Source organism: Pan troglodytes, chromosome Y, assembly GCF_028858775.2.
Source record: "Pan troglodytes isolate AG18354 chromosome Y, NHGRI_mPanTro3-v2.0_pri, whole genome shotgun sequence".
NCBI classification, from domain to species: Eukaryota; Metazoa; Chordata; class Mammalia; order Primates; family Hominidae; genus Pan; species Pan troglodytes.
In genome coordinates this window covers 16,650,477-16,673,751 of record NC_072422.2, presented here as the reverse complement: position 1 = coordinate 16,673,751, position 23,275 = coordinate 16,650,477, and the positions used below count along the sequence as shown (strand labels likewise).

General features: G+C 39.1%; 1 pseudogene; it reads right to left on the bottom strand.

Annotated features, from left to right (window-relative positions):
• LOC107966130 (RNA-binding motif protein, Y chromosome, family 1 member F/J-like) overlaps positions 1-23,275 on the bottom strand; it is a 366,174-nt pseudogene that overhangs the window by 204,428 nt on the left and 138,471 nt on the right.

Sequence of the window (23,275 nt, the reverse complement as noted above, 5' to 3'; positions counted from 1 at the left end):
GTCAAGTATATTGTTTTATCTGTATAGAATTTTTTTTTCTTTTTTCTTTTTGAGAGGGTGTCTCTCTGTTATTGCCGAGGCTGGAGTGCAATGGCATGACCTGTGCTCACTGCAACCTTCAGCTCACCGGTTCAAGTGATTCTCCTGTCTCAGCTTCCTTAGTAGCTAAGATTACAGGCGCCCGTCAATATGCCAGGATAATATTTATTTATTTATTTATTTATTTATTTATTTATTTTTATACTTTAACTTTTGGGGCATACATACAGAACTGCGGTTTTGTTACATACGTATGCACGTGCGTCCCATGGTGTTTTGCTGCACCCATCAGCCCGCCATCAACATTAGGTATTTCCTAATGGTATCCCTCCCCTAGGCCCTGACCCCCCGACAGGCTTCAGTATGTGATGTTCCCCTCCCTGTGTCCATGTGTCCTCATTGTTCAACTACCACTTATGAGTGAGAACATGTGGTGTTTGGTTTTCTGTTCTGTTGTTAGTTTGCTGAGAATGATGGTTTCCAGCTTCATCCATGTGCCTGCAAAGGACATGAACTCGTGCATTTTTTATGGCTGCATAGTATTCCATGGTGTTTATGTGCAACATTTTCTTTATCCAGTCTCTCATTGATGGCATTTGGGTTGGTTCCAAGTCTTTGCTGTTGCGAACAGTGCCGCAATAAAGGTACGTGTCTTTATGGTAGGATGTGTCTTTATAGTAGAATGATTTATAATCCTTTGGGTATATACCCAGTAATGGGATTGCAGGGTCAAATGGTAGTTCTGGTTCTAGATCCTTGAGGTATCACCACACTGCCTTCCACAATGTTTGAACTAATTTACCCTCCCACCAACAGTGTAAAAGCCTTCCTATTTCTCCACATCCTCTCCAGTATCTGTTGTTTCCCGAATTTTTAATGATCACCATTCTAACTGGTGTGACAGCATATCTCACTGTGGTTTTGATTTGTCTTTCTCTAATGACCAGTGATGATAAGCTTTTTTTCATACATTTGTTGGCTGCATAAATGTCTTCTTTTGAGAAGTGTCTGTTCATATCCTTTGACCACTGGTTGATGGGGTTGTTTGTTTGTTTTTGTAAATTTGTTTAAGTTCTTTGTAGATGCTGGATATTAGCCCTTTGTCAGATGGATAGATTGCAAAAATTTTCTCCCATTTGTAGGTGCCTGTTCACTCTGATGATAGCTTCTTTTGCTGTGCAGAAACTCTTTCGTTTAATGAGGTCCTGTTTGTCAATTTTGGCTTTTGTTGCCATTGCTATTGGTGCTCCAGACATGAAGTCTATTCCCATGCCTATGTCCTGAATGGTATTGCCTAGGTTTTCTTCTAGGATTTTTAGGGTTCTAGGTCTTATGTTTAAGTCTTTAATCCATCTTGTGTTAATTTTTACATAAGGTATAAGGAAGGGGTCTAGTTTCAGGTTTCCACAAATGGCTAGCCAGTTTTCCCCACACCCTTTATTAAATGGGGAATCCTTTCCCCACTGCTTGTTTTTGTCAGGTTTGGAAAAGACCAGGTGGTTGGATACGTGTGATGTTATTTCTGAGGCCTGTGTTCTGTTCCATTGGCCTATATATCTGTTTTGGTACCAGTACCATGCTGGTTTGCTTACTGTAGCCTTGTAGTATATTTTGAAATTAGGTATCTTGATGCCTCCAGCTTTGTTCTTTTTGCTTAGTATTGTCTTGGCTATGTGGGCTCTTTTTTGGTTCCATGTGAACTTTAAAGTAGTTTTTTCCAATTCTGTGAAGAAAGACAATGGTAGCTTGATGGGGATAGCATTGAATCTACAAATTACTTTGGGCAGTATGGCCATTTTCATGGTATTGATTCATCCTATCCATGGCCATGCAATGTTTCTCCATTTATTTGTGTCTTCTCTTATTTCCTTGAGTGGTGGTTTGTAGTTCCCCTTGAAGAGGTCCTTCACATCCCTTGTAAGTTTTATTCCTAGGTATTTTATTCTCCTTGTAGCCATTGTGAATGGGAGTTCACTCATGATTTGGCTGTCTGTTGGTCTGTTATTGCTGTATAGGAATGCTGGTGACTTTTGCACATTGATTGTGTATCCTGAGACTGCTAAAGTTGCTTATCAGTGTAAGGAGATTTTGGGCTTAGATGATGGGCTTTTCTAAATACACAATCATGTAATCTGCAAACAGAGAAAATTTGACTTCCCTTTTCCCCATTGGAATATGGTTTATTTGTTTCTCATGCCTGATTGCCCTGGCCAGAACTTTCAATACTATATTGAATAGGAGTGGCGAGAGAGGACATTCTTGTCTTGTGCCTGTTTTTAAAGAAAATGCTTCCAGTTTTTGCCCGCTCAGTAGGATATTGGCTGTGGGTTTGTCATAAATAGCTCTCATTATTTTGAGATACATTCCATCAATACCTAGTTTATTGAGAGTTTTTTTTTTTTCCTTTTAGCATGAAGTGGTGTTGAATTTTATCAAAGGCCTTTTCTGCATCTATTGAGATAATCATGTGCTTTTTGTCATTGGTTCTGCATATGTGATGGATTAGGTTTATTGATTTGCATATGTTGAACTAGCCTTGTGTAGCAGGTATGAAGCCAACTTGATCATGGTGGATCAAGTTTTTTGATGTGCTGCTGGATTCAAATTGCCAGTATTTGACTGAGGATTTTCTTATTGATGTCCATAGGGGATATTGTCCTGAATTTTTCTCTTTGTGTGTGGGTCTCTGCCAGGTTTTAGTATAAGGGTGATGCTGGCCTCATAAAGTGAGTTAGAAAGGATTTCCTCTATTTTTATTGCTTGTAATAGTTTCAGAAGGAATGGTACCAGCTCCTCTTTGTACCTCTAGTAGAATTGGGGTGTGAATCCGTCTGGTCCTGGGCTTTTTCTGGTTGGTAGGCTTTTAATTTCTCACTCAATTTCAGAACTTGTTTTTGGTCTATAAAGGGATTTGACTTCTTCCTGGTTTAGACTTGGGAGGGTGTATGTGTCCAGGAATTTATGCATTTCTTCTAGATTTTCCAATTTATTTGCATAGAGGTGCTTATGCTATTCTCTGATGGTGGTTTGTATTTCTGTGGGATCAGTAGTGATATACCCTTTATGCTTTTTGTTGCATCTACTTGATTCTTCTCTCTTTTCTTCTTTATTAGTCTGGCTAGTGGTCTATTTTGTTGATCTTTTCAGAAAACCAGCAAATGCATTCATTGATTTTTGAAGGTTTTTTTGTGTGTGTCTCTATCTCCTTCAGTTTTGACTCTGATCTTAGTTGTTTCTTGTCTGCTGCTAGCTTTTGAATTTGCTTGCTCTTGGTTCTCTAGTTCTTATAATATGGGTGGAATTGTGTTGACTTTAGATCATTCCTGGTTTCTCTGGTGGGCATTTAGTGTTATAAATTTCTCTCTAAACACTGCTTTAAATGTGTCCCGGAGATTCTGGTAGGTTGTGTCTTCGTTCTCATTAATTTCAAAGAATTTATTTATTTCTTCCTTAATTTCATTATTTACTCAGTAGTCATTCAGGAACACATTGTTCAGATTCCATGTAGTTGTGCAGTTTTAAGTGAGTTTCTTAATCCTAAATTCTAGTTTGATTGTACTGTGGTCTGAGAGATTGTTCTTATTTCTGTTCTTTTGCATTCACTGTGGAGGGTTTTACTTCCAATTATGTGGCAATTTTAGAATAAGTGTGATGAGGTGGTGAGAAAAATGTATATTCCCTTGATTTGCGATGGAGAGCTCTGCAGATGTCTACTAGGTCCCTTTGTTTCAGAACTGAGTTAAAGTCCTGAATATACTAGCTAACTTTTTGTCTTGTCGATCTGTCTGATATTGACAGTGGAGTGTTAAAGTCTCCCACTATTATTGTGTGGGAGTCTAAGTCTCTTTGTATGTCTCTCAGAACTTGTTTTATGAATCTGGGTGCTCCTGTATTGGATGCATATATATTTAGGATAGTTAGTTCTTCTTGTTGCACTGATCCTTTTACTATTATGTAATATCCTTCTTTGTCTCTTTTGATCTTTGTTGATTTAAAGTCTGTTTTATCAGAGACTAGGATTGCAACCCCTGCTTTTCTTTTCACTTTCCATTTGCATGGTAAATATTCCTTCATCCTTTTATTTTGAGCCTGTGTGAGCCTGTCTTTGCACGTGAGATAGGTCTCCCAAATACAGCACACCAGTGGGTCTTGGCTCCTTACCCAATTTGCCAGTCTATGTCTTTTAATTGGGGAATTTAGCCTATTCACATTTAAGGTTAATAATGTTATGTGTCAATGTAACCCTGTTATTATGATGCTAGCGGGTTATTTTACCCGTTAGTTGATGCGGTTTCTTTATAGTGCCAAAGGTCTTTATAATTCGGTAAGTTTTTGAAGTGGCTGATTATTCCTTTCTATGTTTAGTGCTTCCTTCGGGAGCTCTTGTACGGCAGGCCTGGTGGTGACAAAATCTCTCAGCATTTGCTTGCCTGTAAAGGATTCTATTTCACCTCTGCCTGTGAAACTTAGTTTGGCTGGATATAAAATTCTGGGTTGAACATTCTTTTCATTAAGAAAGTTGAGTATGGGCCCCCACTCTCTTCTGGCTTTTAGGGTTTCTGCAAAGAGATCTCCTGTTAGTCTGATGGGCTTTCCTTAGTGGGTAACCTCACCTTTTACTCTGGCTGCCCTTGTCATTTTTTCCTTGATTTCAGCCTTGATGAATCTGAGGATTGTGTGTCTTGGCGTTGCTCTTCTTGAGGAATATCTTTGTGGTGTTCTCTGTTTTTCCTGAACTGGAATGTTGGCCTGTCTTTCTAGGTTGAGGAAGTTCTCCTGGATAATACCCTGAGGAGTGTTTTTCATCTTAATTTTGTTTTCCCTGTCAGTTTCAGGTACATCAATCAAATGCAGATTTGGTCTTTTCACATAGTTCCATGTTTCTTGGAGGCTTTGTTCATTCCTTTTATTCTTTTCTTTTCTAATCTCCTCTTCTCACTTTATTTCATTAAGTTTACCTGCAATGTCTGATATCTTTCTTTCTGCTTCATGGATTCAGCTGTTTATACATGTGCATGCTTCAGTGAAGTTCTTGTGCTGTGTTTTTCAGTTTTATCAGGTAATTTATGTTCTTCTCTCAACTGGTTGTTCTAGTTAGCAATTCGTCTCACCTTTTTTCAAGGTTCTTAGCTTTCTTGCATTGTGTTAGATTATGTTCCTTATCTCAGAGGTGTTTGTTACTACCCACCTTCTGAAGCCTATTTCTGTTCAATTTGTCAAACTCATTATTCCCTTGCTGGTGAGGAGTTGTGATCCTATGGAGATAAGAAACATTCTCAGTTTTTGGAATTTTCAGACGGTTGGTGCTGGTTTCTCCCCTCTTCGTGGATTTATCTAACTTTGGCCTTTGATGTTGGTGAAATTGATACTATTCCTTTCTCTTTGTTAGGTTTCCCTCTAACAGTCAGGCCCCTCTGCTGCATGTCTGATGGAGTTTGCTGGAGGCCCACCCCAGACCCTGTTTTTCTGGGTATCACCAGTGGAGGGTGAAGAGCAGCAAAGATTGCTGCACATTTCTGACTCCAGAAGACTGGTCCCAGAGGGGCACCCGCCAGATTCTAGCCAGGGCTCTCCTGTATGAGGTGTTTGTTGACCCCCTACTGGGGGGTGTCTCCCAGTCAGGATACAAGGTGGGGTCAGGGAACCACTTGAAAAGGCAGTCTGTCCCTTATCAGAGCTTGAACACTGTGCTGAAAGAACCGCTGCTCATTTCAGTGCTGTCAGGCAGGGGCATTTAAGTCTGCTGAGGCTGCACCCCCATCTGCCCCTTCCCCCAGGTGTTGTGTCCCAGGGAGATGTGGTGGGCTCCACACACTTTGAACTTCCAGGGGGCTTTGTTTACACTGTGGGGGCAAAACCGCCTACTCAAGCCTCATCAATGGTGGATGCCCCTCCACCCACCGAGCTCAAGCATCTGAGGTGGGCCTCAGACTGCTGTGCTAGCAGTGTGAATTTCAAGCCACTGAATCTTAGCTTGTTGGGCTCTGTGGGGGTGGGATCCACTGAGCCAGGCACAGGATGGAAACTCCTGGCCTGTCAGTTGTGAAGACCATAAGAAAAGTGCAGTATCTGGGCCGGAATCCACCATTCTTTCCGGTACAGACTCTTAAGGCTTCCCTTGGCTAGAAAAGGGAAATTCCCTGTCCCCTTGTACTTCCAGGGTGAGGCGACACCCCACCATGCTTTGCGTCCCACTCCATACGCTGCACTCACTGTGCAACCTGTCCCAGTGAGATGAACCAGGTACTTCAGCTGGAAATGCAGGAATCACCCAACTTCTGCATCGATCTCACTGGGATCTGCAGACCAGAGCTGATCCTATTTGGCCGTCTTGCAAGGTTTATCTCTTAAGGGAAAGAGTTTGAGAAGAATTGATGGAAGGTCTCCTCACATTTTTGGTATAATTCAGCTGTGGAATCATCAGATGCTGAGCAATCCTTCGATGAGATACTTGCCAATGCTGGTTCAACCTCTTTGTGTGTGCACGTGTGTGTGTGAGAGTGTGTGTGTGTAGTCAGAAATGTTAATATTAATGTTTCCATAAGTTTCCAAATGTTAATAATATTACCTCTTCAATGAGTGATTATTACAATTCAGCGTGTACTTTAACAAAATAACATAAATATAACATAAATTGTATCAATGTTTACTTAAACATAGTAGAACTATACTGGGACTATGTGAAGAAAGGAAAGAGAGATCCGATTGTTACTGTGTCTAAGTAGAAAAGGAAGACAAAAGAAACTCCATTTTGACCTGTACTAAGAAAAATTGTTCTGCTTTGAGATGCTGTTAATCTGTAACTTTAGCCCCAACCCTGTGTTCACAGAAATATGTGTTGTATTGAATCAAGGTTTAATGGATTTAGGGCTGTACAGGGTGTGCCTTGTTAACAATAAGTTAGCAGACAGTATGCCTGCTAAATCTCGTCGCCATTCTCCATTCTCTATTAACCAGGGACACAAAGCACTGCGGAAAGCCACAGGGGCCTCTGCCCAAGAAAGCCTGGGTATTGCCAAGGTATTCCCCCACTGAGACAGCCTGAGATATGGCCTCATGGGAAAGGAAAGACCTTACATCTCCCAGCCCAACACCCGTGAAGGGTCTGTGCTGAGGAGGAGTAGAGAAAGAGGGAGGACTCTTTGCAGTTGAGATAAGAGGAAGGCTTCTGTCTCCTGCTTGTCCCTGGGAATGGAACGTCTTGGTGTAAAGCTGACCATTCCTTCTATTCTGAGATGGCAGAAAACCACCCTGTGTCTATGTAGAAAAGGCAGACAGAAGAAACTCCATTTTGACCTGTACTAAGAAAAATTGTTCTGCTTTGAGATGCTGTTAATCTGTAACTTTAGTATTAATAAATACTGCTCTGTTACTCTTTGCTACACTGAGATGTTTGTGTAAAGTGAAACATAAATCTAGCCCACGTGCGCATCCAGACACAGTACCTTTCCTTGAACGTATTCATGATAAAGGTTCCTTTGCTCACATGTTTCCCTGCTGACCTTCTCCCCACCATCACCCTGTTGCCTTGCCACATTCCCCTCACCAAGACAGTAAAAACAGTGATCAGTAAATACTGAGGGAACTCAGACACCAGCGCCGGTGTGGGTCCTGGCATGTTGAGCACCAGTCTCCTGGTCCCACTCTTCTTTCTCTATAGCTTGTCTCTGTGTCTTATTTCTCTTCTCAGTCTCTCATCTCCACCTGATGAGAAATACCCACAGGTGTGGAGGGGCAGGCCCCCTTCCTCTGGCACCAAACGTGGGTTCCTTTCTCTAAGGTGAAGATAGGGCAGAGAGTGATCACTGGGGGCAAGTTGACAGGAGACTCCCAAGTACCTCCACGGCCAGCCTTGCGGTAAGCTTGTGTGCTCAGAGGAACCCAGGGTAACAATGGGAGAAACTGAAAGTAAATATGCCTCTTATCTCAGCTTTATTAAAACTATTTTAAGAAGAGGGAGAGTTAGAGCCTTTACAGAAAATCTAGTTATGCTATTTCAAACAATAGAACAATTCCGCCCATGGTTACCAGAAAAAGGAACTTTAGATCTAAAAGATTGGGAAGAAGTTGGCAAAGAATTAAAACAAGCAAAGAGGGAAGGTAAAATCATCCCACTTACAGTATGGAGTGACTGAGCCATTATTAAAGCAGTTTTAAAGCGGTTTCAAACAGCAGAAGACAGCGTTTCAGTTTCTGACGCCCCTGAAAGCTGTGTAATAGATTGTGAAGAAGAGGCAGGGACAGAATTCAAGAAGGGAAAGGGAAGTTCACATTGTAAACATGTAGCAGCATCTGTAATGGCTCGGTCAGTGCAAAATGTTGACTACTATCAATTACGGGCGGTAATATATCCTGAATCATCAAAATTTGGGGGAAAAGGTCCAGAATTATTGGGGCCATAAGAGTCTAACCCACGATGGCCAACTCCTCCTCCCACGGTTCAGACACCTGTAACATTACAACCTCAAATGCAGGTTAGACAAGTACAAACCCCAAGAGAATATCAAATAGAAAAGGACAGAGTCTCTACCTTGGCAGTGCCAATCCAGATACAATACCCACCATATCAGCTGATAGAAAATAAAACCCAAACGCCGGTAGCTTATCAATACTGGCCGCCAGCCAAGCTTCAGTATTGGCTGCCTCCACAGGTTCAGTACAGACCTCAAGCGGTGTGTCCCACGCCAAAGAGCAAGGCATCATACCAGCAACCCACAGCGCGGGTGTGTAATCCATCAGCACCACAGGGCGTGGCGCTGTATCCTCAGCTGCCCACTATGAGACTTAATCCACCAGCGCCACCTAGTGGAGAAGGTAGCACACTGCACGCGGTCATTGATGAAACTAGAAAACAGGGAGATCTTGAGGCATGGCAGTTCCCGGTAATTTTACCACCGGTAATGGCCGGGGAAGGGGCTCCAGCAGGAGCACCTGCGGTGGCTCTTGCTAGATATGAACCTTTCACCATGAAAATATTAAAAGACATGAAGGAACGAGTTAAACTATACGGACCCAACTTCCCTCATATGAGAAACAATATGGGGACATCAGAGGAACAGAAGAAGTTGACATCCACCAAGAAAGCGGAGCCGCTGAGTTGGGCACAATTAAAGAAGCTGACACAGTTAGCTGAGAAAAAGCCTAGAGAACACAAAGGTGACACGAGCTCCAGAGAGTATGCTGCTTGCAGCTTTGATGATTGTATCAATGGTGGTAATTTTCCCCATGTCTGCAGGAGCAGCTGCAGCTAATTATCCTTACTGGGCCTATATGCCTTTCCCGCCCTTAATCTGGGCAGTTACTTGGGTGGATAATCCTACTGAAGTGTATGTTAATAATATTGCATGGGAACCTGGCCGCATAGATGACCGCTGCCCTTCCCAACCTGAGGAAGAAGGAATGATGATGAATATTTCCACTGGGTATCGTTATCCTCCTATTTGCCTAGGGAGGGCACCAGGATGCTTAATGCCTGCAACCCAAAATTGGTTGGCAGAAGTACCTACTGTCAGTGCCACCGGTAGATTGACTTATCACATGGTAAGTGGAATGTCACTCAGGCCACAGGCAAATCATTTGCAGGACCCTTCTTATCAAAGGTCGTTAAAATCTAGGCCTAAGAGGAAGCCTTGCCCCAAGGTAATTCCCAAAGGATCAAAAGGCCCAGAAGTTTTAGTTTGGGAAGAATGTGTGGCTGATAGTGCGGTGATATTACAAAACAATGAATTGGGAACTATTACAGATTGGGCACCTCAAGGTCAATTCTATCGCAATTGCACAGGACAAACTCGGCTGTGTCCCAGGGCACATGTTGAGTCCAGCTGTGAACAGTGACTTAACAGAAGGTTTAGATAAAAGTAAGTACAAAAGGATAGAGCTTCTCTACCCTTGGGAATGGGGTGAAAAAGGAATCTCATCACCTCAACCAAAGTTAGTTAGTCCTGTTACTGGTCCTGAGCACCCGGAACTTTGGAAGCTTACTGTGGCCTCATACCACATTAGAATTTGGTCTGGAAATCAAGCTATAAGAACAAGAGACTGTAAGTCATCTTATGCTATCGACCTAAATTCCAGTCTCACAATTCCTTTGCAAACTTGAGTAAAGCTCCCTTATATGCTAGTTGTAGGAAAAATAGTTATTAACCTAGATTCCCAGACTATAACCTGTGAAAACTATAGATTGTTTACTTGCACTGATTGAAGTTTTAATTGGCAGCACCATATTCTACTAGTGAGAGCAAGAGAAGGTGTGTGGATCCCTGTGTCCATGACCGATCGTGGGAGTCATCACCATCCGTCCATATTTTAACTGACATATAAAAGGAGTTCTAAACAGATCCAAAATATTCATTTTTACTTCAAATTGTTGAGGCAACAAAAGGCCATTTAAATTTGGTGCCAGGAACTGAGGCAATCACAGAAGCTGCTGATGGCCTCCCAAATCTTAACCTGGTCACTTGGGTTAAAAACCATCAGAAGTTCCACTCTTGTAAATTTTGTGTTAATCCTTTTGTGCCTGTTCTGTCTGCTGTTAGTCTGCAGGTGTCCCCAGTAGCTGCAATGAGACAGCGACCATCGAGTGCGGGCCCTGATGACGATGGCAGTTTTTTTCAAAATGAAAAGGGATAAACGTGGGGAAAAGAAAGAGACATCAGGTCGTTACTGTGCCTGTGTAGAAAAGGAAGACAGAAGAAACTCCATTTTGATCTGCACTAAGAAAAATTGTTCCGCTTCGAGATGCTGTCAATCTATACCTTTAGCCCCAACCCTGCGCTCACAGAAACATGTGCTGTATTGAATCAAGTTTTAATGGATTTAGGGCTGTGCAGGATGTGGCTTGTTAACACTAGGTTTGCAGACAGTGTGCCTGCTAAAAGTCATCACCATTCTCCATTCTCTATTAACCAGGGACACAATGCACCGCGGAAAGTCACAGGGGCCTCTGCCCAAGAAAGCCTGGGCATTGTCCAGGGTTTCCCCCCACTGAGACAGCCTGAGATACGGCCTCGTGGGAAAGCAAAGAGCTTACATCCCCCAGCCCGACACCCGTGAAGGGTCTGCGCTGCGGAGGAGTAGAGAAAGAGGGAGGCCTGTTTGCAGTTGAGATAAGAGGAAGGCTTCTGTCTCCTGCTCATCCCTGGGAATGGCATGTCTCAGTGTAAAGCTGACCATTCCTTCTATTGTGAGATAGGAGAAAACCACCCTGTGGCTGGAGGTGAGATATGCTGGCCGCAATACTGCTCTATTACTCTGTGCCACACCGAGATGTTTGTGTAAAGTGAACCATAAATCTAGCCTACATGCCCATCCAGATACAGTTCCTTTCCTTGAACGCATTCATGATACAGATTCCTTTGCTCACATGTTTCCCTGCTGACCTTCTCCCCACCATCACCCTGTTGCCCTGCCCTCACTCCCCTCACCAAGACAGTAAAAATAGTGACCAGTAAATACTGAGGGAGCTGAGAGACCAGCGCTGGTGCGGGTGCTCCCATGTTCAGCGCCGGTCTCCTGGGCCCACTGTTCTTTCTCTATACTTTGTCTCTGTGTCTTATTTCTTTTCTCAGTCTCTCATCTTCACCTGTTTGGAAATACCCACAGGTGTGGAACGGCAGGCCCCCTTCAGGGCTATATCTCTTAATGAGAATTGTGTGATCTGCCAATTGGAAAATAAATATTCCTTCTTGCTACAATGAGAAAGGATATAAATCAATCTATTAGTCAGTGAAAGCTTGTTTTGCTTTTACAGATGTGCACATTGACTAACTTTGCTAACATGTGTAAGTTGCTGGGAAGCGAGGGTCTTTCATTATGATAACTTCATCAACTATGTGAACTATTTTTGGGTTTACATGCTCCAAGTCACATAGTGACCTATCATCAAAAATCATTTTCTCTTCAATTTCTCAATTTCTGGAAACATACAAAAAGCCGGTTCCAAAATTATTTTAAGGACTATTAATAACCTAATTTATTTCATTTTTATTTTTGGGTGTATTTTTTATTTTATTATTATTTTTTAATTTTGCTGTAAGTTCTGGGATACATGTGCTAAGGTTGCAGCTTTGTTATATATGTATACATATGCCAGGGTGGTTTGCTTCACCTATAAACCTGTCATGTAGGTTTTAAACCCTTATGCATTAGGTATTTGTCCTAATGCTCTCATTTCCCTTTCACCCCACCCCCCAGCAATCCCCAGTGTGTGATGTTCCCCTCCCTGTGTTCATGCGTTCTCATCTTTCAACTCCCACTTATGAGGGAGAACGTGTGGTGTTTGTTTGTTTGTTTGTTTTTATTTCAGCTGCATATAAAAATATTTGTGTGTATATATATTTCTTATTATTATTATACTTTAAGTTTTAGGGTACATGTGCACAATGTGCAGGTTAGTTACATATGTATACATGTGCCATGCTGGTGTGCGGCACCCATTTACTCGTCATTTAGCATTAGGTATATCTCCTAATGCTATCCCTCCCCCCTCCCCCCACCCCACAACAGTCCCCAGAGTGTGATGTTCCCCTTCCTGTGTCCATGTGTTCTCATTGTTCAATTCCCACCTATGAGTGAGCACATGCGGTGTTTGGTTTTCTGTCCTTGCAAAGGGCTAATATCCAGAGTCTACAGTGAACTCAAACAAATTTACAAGAAAGAAACAAACAACCCCATCAAAAACTGGGTGAAGGACATGAACAGACACTTCGCAAAAGAAGACATTTACGCAGCCAAAAAACACGTGAAAAAATGCTCACCATCACTGGCCACCAGAGAAATGCAAATCAAAACCACAATGAGATACCATCTCACACCGGTTGGAATGGCAATCATTAAAAAGTCTGGTGTTTGTTTTTCTGTCCCCGTGCTAGTTTGCTGAGGATGACGGTTTCCAGCTTCCCTTATTCATGATCTGTTTTGCTTTTCCATTTTTTATTATTCAATTTTAGCAAGTGTATCCACCAAGAAACTTATTCTTTCTTCTGAGTTATCCAATTGGTCTTTTGTGCGCAATTGCTTGTACATGAAAACAACTGTAGCAATTGCAATGGTTGTCAATTTTAGTCCCTATGACTATCTGCATTCCTGTGGTATCCATGGTTAATTTTTTATTTTATATTTATTGTTTGAGCATTTTGTCTTTCGTCTTTGTTACCCTTCCTAAACATGCATCAATTTTGCCTCTCTTCCAGTAAACCCTACTATTAATTTTCTTGATATTTTTTACTGTAGAACAGAATTATTTTATTGTTGTTCTAACCTATTTCTTCTGCTAACTTTGGGGATAATGTTAGGTTGTTTATTTGACATGGTGCTTCCTGTTGATATAGGTGTTTATGTATTCAAACTATTTCCATATGACTGTCTTATTGACCCACTGATTGTTTAATTTGTTTAATTTTTATGTAGTTGTGATTGTGTTGAGGAAACATATTTATTACGATTTCTATTTTTAAGATGTCCTTAGACTTCCTTCTGGTGTTGGAATAGAATTTATTTTAAGGAAGATGACACGTGCAGTTGAGAAAACACGGGGCTTCTACAACTGATGGATGCAATATTCTATACATGACTGCTAGGTTCATTTGGGCTGAAGAGTAGTTTTAGTTGGATGATTTGCCTGCTTAATTTGTGCTTCACTGATGATGGGGCGTTGAAATCCTCTACTAATATTGAATTGTGGTCTATTTCTCCCTTGAGATCTATCAATGTTCGCTCTATTTATTTACATGTTTCAATATTTGGTGAATATATATTTATAATAGTCATATTATCTTGGTATGTAGACTCTTTTTTCATTATATAATATCCTTCTTTGTCTCCTGTTGCCGTTTTTCACCTGAACTCTATTTTGTCTGCTCTACATAAAGCTACATCTGCCTTTTTTTGGTCTATGTTTGCACAAATGTCTTCTTCTGCTGCTTTACTTTCAGCCTTTTTTTTGTTTTGTTTTTTATAGGTGAAGTAAATATCTGGAGGCCACAGAAGTTGAGTCTGAATACAGTCTTTAAATATAAACGTTAACTAAATACACTTGATATTTATTAAGTTCAGGGGTAAATGTGTGGGATGTGCACGTTTGTTACACAGGTCAAGGTGTGTCATGGGGGGTTGCTGTTACAGACTATTTCACCACGCAGGTTGTAAGGCCAGTAACCATTAGTTACTGTTCCTGTTTTTTATCTTTCCTTCCATCCTCCACCCTCTGGTAGACCCCTGTATGCATTCTTCCCTTTCATGTGTCCAAGTCTTCTCATTATTTTGCTTCCAGTTATAATTGAGAAGATGAGGTATTTGCTTTTCCTTTCCTATGTTACTTTGCCAAGTATAATGGCCTTTTGTTCCAACCATGTGCCTAAAAAGGACATAATCTGATACGTTTTTATGGCTGCAGAGTGTTCCACGGCATATATGTACCACATTTTCTTTATCCAGGCTATCATGCCAATCTAAATGGCCATTTAGATTGATTCTACATCTTTGTCCTTGTGAATAGTGCTGTACTGGACATACACGTGCAAGTGTCTTTATAAAAATAACACTTTCTATTCTTTTCAAGATACATTCAGTAATCGAATTGCTGAGTTGAATGGTATTTCTTTGTCTCGGTCTCTGTGGACTCACCACACTCTCTTTGTACTAGTTTACACTCCCACCAACAGTGTAAAATCATTTCTTTTGTTCCCCACAAACTCACCAGCATCTGTCATTTTTTGACTTTTTTAATAATAGCCAATTGGACAGGTGTGAAATGGTACCTCACTGTGGTTTTGATTGACATTTCTTTGACGATCCATGACGCTGAGCTTTGTTTTCAGGTTTGTGGGCCACATGTATGACTTCTTTTGAGAGGTGTCTGTTCATGTCCTTTGCCCAGCTCTTAATGAGGTTGTTCATTCGTTTGTTAGTTTTTGTACACTTTTCAAGTTCTTTATAGATGCTGAATATTAGAAGTTGGTCAGATGCATAGTTTGCAAAATTGTCTGTTATTCTGTAGGTTGTTTAACTCTGTCAATAGTTTTAAGCAAAGGGCTAACAATAAGTTGCATTCCTAGTCTCTGAGAACACAGATTTTAAAATACTTTTACTTACTCAGCCTCCCCAGGCCTCGTTATTGTGTAATTTTACCATCAGCTTCCACTGAAGGTAATTATTGCTTGATGAAGACTTAATAGTGCCACTTTGTGAATTGTGCCTTGAGCTTTCTGATCATTTCTTTGTTTCCTTTTCTTCCTCTCTTATTTAACTTTGAGTCTGTGTGTTTGATGCTTTCCTGTAGTGGTATTTGCTGAACCTTTTAGATTTTCTGTGTAGTCGAAACTCATGTAAAAATATCTGAGGCAATATACGGTGGTTGTAAGTTGATAATAACATCGTTGAAATTGATTGCATGCACCAATTCTGAACTGTATGCTCTGGATCAATTCTCAACTCTCTCTCTCTCTCTGTGTATACACACACACACACACACACACACACACACACACACACACACATATACATATCTCTCTCTGTACATATATATACACATATATGTACATATATACATATACATATATACATACATATACATATATATGCATACATACATATACTTATATGTACAGAGAGAGAGGGAGTTATTCTCAACTATATATATAGTTATATTATATACACTTGTATATAGTTATATTAAATATACAAAATATTTGTGTGTACATATCATTTGTATATATTATATATGTGTACATACATTATATATTATATATACACATACTATATATTTCATATAGTATATATGTGTGCATATACTATATTATATACAGTATATGTGTGCCTATGAATACTATGTATAACATGTAAATAAAATAAAGATATAGGTATGAATGTGTGTATATATTTTATATATAGTATATATGCATATATAATATATAACATGTATATTATATATAATTTATACTGTATAAATATAACATACATAATATATAACATATACATAATATATAATGTATAGTATATAACATATACATAATGTATAATATATTTAAGCAAAGAGAAAAGTATGTGTATATACCCATATATTATATAATAGATATTACATATACACATACACACTATATATATGTACACACATTTATACAGATATATTTATTTATTTCAAAATGTATAATTTTGTGATTTGTATTCCTTGTCAAATTAAAGCAGCCATTATTATTTGCAATCATTTTATCTCTCCACCTTCACATTAAAGATGCACGTTATTAGCTCACCTCCATTACAGTATCAAAGTGTTCTTTATTTTACTGAGTACTTTTACCAGTGAGCTTTATCCTTTCTTACGTTTTCATGTACTAATTAGTGTTTTTCTCTTCCAGCATGAACACCGCTCTTATCATGGCTTATAAGATAGGTCTTATGGCAATAAACTTCCTCAGATTTTGCTTATTTGGAAAACTTCATCTTTCCTTTATTTTGGAGAAAAGTTTTCCTGGGTGCATTACTCTTAGTAGGCAGGATTTTTTCCTTCATATTATTATTAATAAGTAAATGTTATCTCACTCCCCTTAATTGCAGTGTCTCTACTGACAAATCTGCTAGCTGTTGAGAACTCTCTTGTAGGTGATTTTATTCTGTGTGTGTGTGTGTGTGTGTGTGTGTGTGTGTGTGCGCGCGCGCACGCGCGCGCGCACTTCTGCTTTCAGGACTGGCTCTTGTGTGTTTTTGTCTTTTTAAAAACGTTTGAAAGTTTCACCTCAAACTATTTTAGTGTCATTTTGTACAAATCAATCTGATTGGAAGAGTCTCTTTGTATGTCTAAATATTTACATTTTTATGCCAGTTTGGAAAGCTGCTGTCATTTAAAAATTGTTGTTTCTACCTTTATTTTTTTTTCTTGTTTTACTCTTGTGATGAGTAACATTACTGTCTTCATGCTGTTTCATAAATCCCGCAAGCTCTCTTTTTTCCTTTTTTACTGCTGTTTTCTTCTGAGACCCTATATTTTGAAATAACTGGTCTTTTAGTTCCCAGCATGTTTTTTTGTGCCTGATTAATTTTGATGTTGATGCTGTTTTCTATTTTAATGTTTGTTAAATATATTTTAGCTTCTGGGATTTTGCATTTTTCATCATTGTCGTGCCAGGGTGGGTCTGGCATCTTTCAGTAGAGGTACCAGTCTGGAGGCCTGGTCCCTGAGAGCTTTCTCAGTGCTCTGTGGCATGCCAATGTTAGCATTCAAGGAAAGTTTGCTTGTCATCATCCTCTCCTTTAATCAGCCATTTTCTCTCTCTGCACTTTGCTAACAGGTTAGTAGAAGGATGACGAGACTAGTATAAAACTCCCATTACTACGCTTTTAAATTATGTCTTTTCTTATTATTGTGCTACCACCCAGTACTCCTATCACCCACCTGGTTTCAGTCTTACGTATGAACACATATTTTCAAGTGTGAATATTTGTTCATATTGATTCTTCTACGAGTGGGAGCGGATTGGTGAAGTTTTCCATTTCCTATTCCTTCTCCTTGCCTCTCCTCAACTCTTTACTTCATGTTGAAATTATACATGGGTTTATCAACCTATAAATCTCGATACTGTTCTTTTCTTATGATGGATGTAAATTTTCTAGTTGTGTAATATCTGTGCTCCTCAATCTTTTGTTATGAATATAGTTTTCTGACAGAATACAGCCTGACAGCCATTATTATTAGACAAAGTTATGAAATAGTCAGCTGTGTAACTATTGCACATGTCTCCCTGGAATGTGGATGGAGATGTGGTTACTGCGTTCATCTTATACGTATTATTACTGTAATACGGTTGTGACCTTTTAGGCTTTATAAATTCTTCTTAGTTTCTTACATATGTATATACAATTTCAAGTTGTATAAACCTTAAAGGCTACTTAGTGTGAACACATTTGTGAGGAGTGCATATGTTGTGCAGTTTTCCTGAAGACTAATGCATATTCTTATCGTCGGCACACCTCTATTGCACATGTATAGAAATTAGTTGGCAGTATACTACCTAGGTATTTTTTATACCTTGAAACCTGCATGTATAAACTTTACCTTCTCCTGGTTTTTGTGAGAAGAAAGCATCTAGGATTTATAAAATATGTGCTGTTGCACTGTAAGAAAATGTATGTGATCAACCCTGTCCTCATTCTCACCTAGAATTTAATGGAACCAGAGACTTACAAACCTTATTTTTCCCCTTATCATTACACTGAGTTTGCTGCCAATGTGAGCACATATATTATTGAATATACATATGAGTTGACAATACACATTATTACTTTTTTGTTCTTGAGTTTAAAATGCAAACTCTCAGCTGCACCATGTGTGCTAATTTTCTTTTCTCGGTATGAATGCGTTGTGGTCTGGTATGAAAATTCCCAAATCCTCCCTCTTTGCCCATGGATGTAATTATCCAACTACAGTAACACTGTTTAGAAGTTTAGCTGATAAGGGGATCCTTTTGAGTTAATAACTTTACATATCTTGATGGGTTTCTTGGCTGTATTAATAGGGGATGACCTTTAATGTTGGATAAAAATAAATTTCTGAGGTGTACCAATTTTTATTTTTTCTTGTTTGAATATATATGTGTGTCTATATATATATATATATATTTAATCATGTATACATGTATATGTACACACACACACACACCTATTTGAACATATATATAAAGAAAAGTAACCACATACACACACATACACACAAAATCTCCTTTTCTTGACCAAAGAAACAACGTGCTCACTATGTAAACCAGTCTTTTTCTTGTGTATGGGTGTGCATTTCACATAAAGATTTTCCAGCCCATTTTAATTTACATTTGAATGAGGCATGTCTACACTCATTTTTTGGTTTCTTCTTTAAATTTTTATTTTATTTTGAATACCAGTATCACACGTCCTTGTTGGCTACATGGAAATATTGCATGATGCTGGGTTATGCAGTGTGAATTTCAACACCCAGCTAGTGAGCATGGTATCCAATAGGTAGCTTTTTAGCCCACTTCATTTTTTTATTCTCTGTATTTCCACAGCGTCTGCTGCTTCCATATGTACGTGCATGTATTTTCAATGCTCATCTTCTGCTTATAAGTGAAAACGTGATATTTTTTTCTGTTCTTGCAATAAATATGGCCTCTGTCTGCATCCGTATTGCTGTATATGTCATCATTTCATTCTGTTTTATTGCTGCATAGTATTCCTTCGTGTATAGGTACATTTTTAAATCCCATCTACCACTGATGAACTGAATACTAGTTTTCTGTGTGCAGTCCACCTAGGTTGACTCCATGATTTTGCAAATTTGTGTAGTGCTGCATTAAAGATATGAAAGCATGTGTCTTTTTGTTGGGATAATGTGCTTTTCATTTCTGGACACATACCTAGTGATAGAATTTCTGTGTGGAATATTAGCTTCATTTTAAGTCATTTGAGAAATCTTCAGCCTGCTTTCCTAAGTGGCTGAACTCTTACGCATTCTCATCAACAGTGGGGAAGCATTTTCTATCCTCTGCAGCTTCATGAGCACCTGTCTTTTTTTTTTATTTAATTTTTTGACTCTTAAATAACAGCCATTCTGACTGGTGTGAGATGGTGTCTTATTGTGGTTTTGATTTGCATTCATGAAAAAATTAATGATGATGAATATTGTTATCATATACTTACTGGCCACTTATATGTCTTGTTTAGAGAAAGGCCTGTTCATGTCTTTGAGTACTTTCAATAGCTATTTGTGTTTTTCTTGTTGATGTGTTAAAGTTTCCTGCAGATGCTGAATTTTAGACCTTCGCTGGTGCAGCTGGGAAATATCTTCTCTTGTTCTTAGGTTTTCTGTTTGCTTCAAACTAATATTGATGATAATTGGTTCAATTTTATAGAATATCTTGCCAAGAAATAGAGCGTTCTGTGCTCATTTTACAAAGACAATGGAGTCTCTTCTGTAACACTCCTGACTTCTCTGTAAGTGGATAAAAGCTTATATTTATATCAATATAGGTCTTCTTCTTCTTTATTGGACACGGATGTGTTCTTCCTCACTATATAAATTCTGTGCTACACATGCATGGGTATTACCATAAGCCTTCAGGTTGCATGAATCCTGGTTGTTCGGTTTTATTACAATTATGATTATGATTATGATTATTCTTCTTTAACAGTGCATAGTGTCAGGTAAATCAAACCTAGCTTTGCTCTAACTTTGATATAAATCAAAGTTTCCCAATTGTATACAGTTAGGCAGAATATTTCCAATGTCTGCAAGAGTACTCTCATGCCTTGTTTAGTTTGCATGTAAGGTAACCCGTGTGTTACAGAAACACTGGCCACTTGTTTGATTATAAAACTGTGTATCCCTCTTAAATGAACATTGGAAACTGCTTGAACAGAAACACACTCTTTTTACCTTTATATCCGCCGTCTTTGGCCATCACTGAAAATCAACACAAGCTTACTGGCTGTATACAAACTGAAATTTTTCTTTCTGTGACCTAGATCTAGAACTTTCTGATAAGTTCTGAGTTAATCCTACATGCTCACTCATGTGAGCTTCTTGATTGTGAATAAACAGACAGACACACACACACACACACACACACTTGCATTTTTAAAATTATTGCATATGAATAAGAAAGCTTAGGAGCTATCTTCTCAATTCTAGTTTTTGGAACTGAGATGCTAAATTTAAATTTGTATGAATGCTGGCCTTTTTTTTCTCTCAGATAGATGAAAGCTTTTGAGACATTTATCCCTTTCCAACATATATATATATATATATATATATATATATATATATATATACACACACACACACACACATATAAAAATATATATAATGTATTTTTTTTGAGACAGGGCCCCACTTTTCCACCCAGTCTGAAAATTTATGTCAATACACAAATCAATGTAGGTTAGTGTTCTTATATTATATTTATGTATACATATATGTGTGTGTGTACTTATGTATGTATGCAATGTAAAGAAGAATTCTTACAGCTAACTTTACACACTGCTTTCAATGTAGACAGCCTAGGGGTTATAAATCACATGGATAAATGCTATATTCATGGAAGAAAAAGTGTGGCGTTTGTACCTACCAGTCATTTTCGTCACAAATAAGAACATTTTCATTAGGCAAAGACTTAATAGAACCAAAAATTCACATTTAACAATGAGAACGAAGGGTGCCAGAAAACAGGAATGGTACTCACTATGGAAAAGGTATAATCAGTTACACTGAAAAACCTCAAACACAAACACAGAATTACAAACATAAATCAAAATATCAAAAAGGCAAGCTCATTTATCTTGCTCTTTTGGGCCAGGGCACACTCATTTACTTTCAATGCAGTAGGACACAGGCTTTATGCAGCAATGATCTTACAACCATGGCAACTAAAAAATTCACAGAAGAGCATACAGGTCTACAACCAGAGCTCATATATATGTAACAACAGTTTTTCCACCAGAGACTTGTACATTTACTACAGAAATAAGAGGTCAAAATTTATTTTTTGCTACATAATCACTGACTACTTGACCCAGATATGAGCATGCCCCCTGCCTGTGTAAACTCTGGCTTCCACTTGTCATAATGCTAAGTAAACCCTAACTTTCATAAAATCAGACCTTCTTCATATACAAGTGACATGGTTCAAACAACCCAAACACTCGTAACTTTCAAAAACAACAGAAAAAGAGATCTCCAGGTTTATACTTGAGAGCTTTTAACCTTAACAGCAAAAGTTCGTTCAGGTAATACGTAGGCAGAAGGTCTGATTTATAGCCCTTCCCTCCTGGCATGAATAGTAATTTGATGACCTCAATTAGCCGAAAAAGAACGTTTTATTGAAGAGGCAGTGAGATTCTTGATTATATAATCTTAGCTATATTTCTGGCATTTTTAGTAACTTTCTCATGCTAAATATCTGGCTTTTAAAATTACAAACTTCATTAACTTGGAGGGGAATAGGAGCTTCCTGGCTGTACATAAGCTTGATGGCTTTCTTGGGGTGGATTTGGGCTCATGGGCTGTATGCAGGCTTCCTGTCTTTGCCAATCTTCACTTTTCTCTTTCATTTAAAAGACAACCTTCAGAGCCGTGCAAACAATAAACTGCTGTTTTCTTGCATATTGAATTCTATTCTCTGACTGAGAACCCCTGAACCTTCTATTTTCTAGATATAAATGTAACAACCCAGATTTATAAATTATGGACTAGCCTTTTGCACAGGAGCATGCTCATGCTTTTATCTCTTTCCGATGGACATAAGTTAACCATTTAAATAAAATCTGGCCTCCTCCTTCCTGATAAAGGAGTATAATTGTCTGTAAATATACAGAAAGTGCGCTTCCGGAATATGGATGCGTCTTCCAATCTGTGTAAACCATGAACATTCTCAGTCTGTTGGGATCTAAAGTTTACATTTCCATAAGCTGTAGACAGTCTTTTCTTTTTCTTCTGAGATGGAGTCTTGCTCTGTCACCTTGCTGGAGTGCAGTGGTGCAATCTCGGCTCACTGTGACCTCTGCCTCCTGGGTTCAAGCAATTCTCCTGCCTTAGCCTTCTAAGTAGCTGAGATTACCGGCACCCGCCACCATGCCCAGCTAACTTTTGTGTTTCTGTGTATTTTTAGTAGAGATGGGGTTTCTCACCATATTGGTCAGGTTGGTCTTGGACTCCCGACCTCAAGTGATCTGCCCCCTTCTGCCTCCCAAACTGTTGGGATTACAAACATGAGCCACTTTACCCAGCCTGTGACAGCATTTATCTAACGTGGTGGTGTGCTTCTTCCGAACCAGGCTTTTATTTTTGGCCTTGATATAGTGATAAAGTTTCCAGCTCTCTAAACTCTAACGCCCCTCACATTGGTCATGAACATGCTCTTCAAAGTATAAATATTGCTGTATCAGAAACATGCAGACTTTGATCTCTTACCCATCTTTAACCAACTGTGGTGGGGCTTACCATCAGCGGAGAGGGACTTATCATAGAGTAACAGTTCAGAGCAAGAGCTTTGGGGTCAGACTTAGGCTTTAGTGTTAGCTTCACAGTCAACTGTGACCTGAGAAAGAAGAAGAATGAGCCCTTTCCAGCTGTTTTAGATAATATTGCTAGTATGGTAGCCTGCACATGGCTAAATGCTCAGTCTTGTAAACAAAAGTCTTATTATTTGGTATTCCCCGGGGCTATACATTTTACTTCAGCTAAATGCTGATATCCATAGAATCATGTAGAAGAATAGGT